The 2,073-nt window shown below is 57.2% G+C and overlaps 1 pseudogene; it reads left to right on the top strand.

Annotated features, from left to right (window-relative positions):
- The window catches only part of LOC111180505 (sialic acid-binding Ig-like lectin 7), a 14,017-nt pseudogene extending 13,153 nt beyond the window's left edge, over positions 1-864 (top strand).
- The last annotated feature ends 1,209 nt before the right edge of the window (positions 865-2,073 follow it).

Below are 2,073 nucleotides of genomic sequence, written 5' to 3'. Positions count from 1 at the left end.
TGGCGACATTATTTTCCTTAAAAAAAAATTCGAGCCTGCTAGTGGGTGTGAAGAAATATCTCATCGTGTTTTGATTTACATTTATGGAGCGAGTAATGACGTCGTTCATTTTATTCATGAACGTATTGGTCATTTGGAGAATGTTTTTATTCCTTTGTCCGTTTTGAAAAATTGCATTGTTTGTCTTTTTGTTCTTGAATTGTTGTTTTTTTTTTCTTTTTTTTTGCGGTACGCAGGCCTCTCACTGCTGCGGCTTCTCCCGTTGCGGAGCACAGGCTCCGGACGCGCAGACCCAGCGGCCATGGCTCACAGGCCCAGCCGCTCCATGGCACGTGGGACCCTCCCGGGCCGGGGCACGAACCCGCGTCCCCTGCATCGGCAGGCGGACTCTCAACCACTGCGCCACCAGCGAAGCCCTTGAATTGTTTTTGATATAGCTTTTATATAGGCTGGATATCACACACATAGCGAATCTATGATTTGCAAATATTTTCTCCCATTAAATGGGTGGGTTTTTCACTTTCTCAGTCGATTGATGAGCCGGGTTTTTCATTTTCATGAAGTCCAACTTATGCATTTTTGTTTTCTGTTCAGCTGCTGGAAGGTAAGGGCATGGGGTGGGCTGATACCCCGGGCACGTGGGGTTCGGCATCCGGTGGATGAGGCAAGCCTGGAAGACCAACGTCCAGAGTCCTCCTGGGAGCGGAAGGACACGGGATTGAGGCCCAGCAGATGGTTCCATCCTGGTCCCACTTTCCTGCAGGGCAGTCGGGGCACGTCGCAGCACAGGTGATTCTGACGGCCATCTGGGAAGCGGCTGTCAAGATCCCGCTACTCTTCTTGGTCCTCATCGCCCTCCTGTGAGCACCCCCAGGGAGAGGGGAGAGGGGAGGGGTGCGGAGGGCAGGGCGCAGGTGGCTGCACCCTGGAACCAGCGCTGGAGGGGGCGGGGGCGGGGCCGGCAGGAGGCTGACGGGAAGGGGGAATGGGGGGCGGGGCTTGGGGGCGGTGAGGAGTCCCCTGGGCCAGGGGCTCCTCCCCGCCCAGTGTCAGGGTTGAAGGTAGCCGCTGTGCTCTAGAGAGTCTGTGGGGCCACACCTGCCCTCTCCCACCTCAGTCATGCCCCCGCCCCTGAACAAGGAACAGGGTGAGTCTGCGGCCCGCGGCACCAGATCTGACCAGAGCCTGGTCTCTTCTCTGGCTCAGAGTGACGTCCTGCAGGAGGAGGGCAGCCAGGCCTGCAGGGGGCGTGTCAGATGCAAACGCCAGGCCGGCAGGGGGTGTGTCAGATGCAAACGCCATTCCAGGTTACCCCTCTGGGTGAGTGATGTCGGCATCCTACCACCCAACATCGCACTGCACACCTGCCCCAGAATGGCCCCCAGGATTGCTCCACTCAGCGTACCCAAAGTGGAGCTGCCATCTTCCTCCCCAAACCCACTTCTCTGCTGGGTTCCCTGTCACACTGATGACAAGGTAGCCCCCATCTCTAAGGCCAGAAGGAAGGACGGGGTTTGCCCCCTTTCATCCCCGCTTCTCTTCTCCAGAATCCAATAATCACTAAGTGCTGTCCATCCTTCCTCCTAAGCACAGCTCGTCCTGATGCCCGTCTCCTTCCCATCTTGACCCCAGTCGTTCCAGCAGCCTCATCTCCTCCCTGGGTCTCTGAACCCACCCACCTCCTGGCTCCATCTCCCTGGGAAACACAGGCCTCCGGACTGTTCGCAGAGACCGTTACCATCCACTTGCTGCACAGCAGGGACAGCTGTGTTTCCTCTCCACGGCCAGAGACCAAGGTGCACACACCACTGGCTGGATTTGCAGCCCTGGCGGGCTCTGCCCTGCTGGACTCTCCACCCACATCCCTCCTCTCCCTGCATCTCCCCACATCTCCACACCCAGCCTGGCCAGACCTCTGTGACTCTGAGACTTTGTATGTGCAGTCCCTTCCCCTGAAACATCCTTCCCCCTCCATTCCTGCGTCTCTAAGTCCTGAGCATATCCTCAGGCTCAGTCTTAAATGTCACCGCGCGTGTGTGTGTGTGTGTGTGTGTGTGTGTGTGTGTTTCCTTG

Source organism: Delphinapterus leucas, chromosome 20, assembly GCF_059928025.1.
Source record: "Delphinapterus leucas isolate spDelLeu-1000000601 "Yukka" chromosome 20, BTC_Dleu_Yukka2, whole genome shotgun sequence".
Classification (NCBI taxonomy): Eukaryota; Metazoa; Chordata; class Mammalia; order Artiodactyla; family Monodontidae; genus Delphinapterus; species Delphinapterus leucas.
The sequence above is the reverse complement of the archived record's forward strand: the minus strand, read 5'-3'. Positions and strand labels throughout refer to the sequence as shown.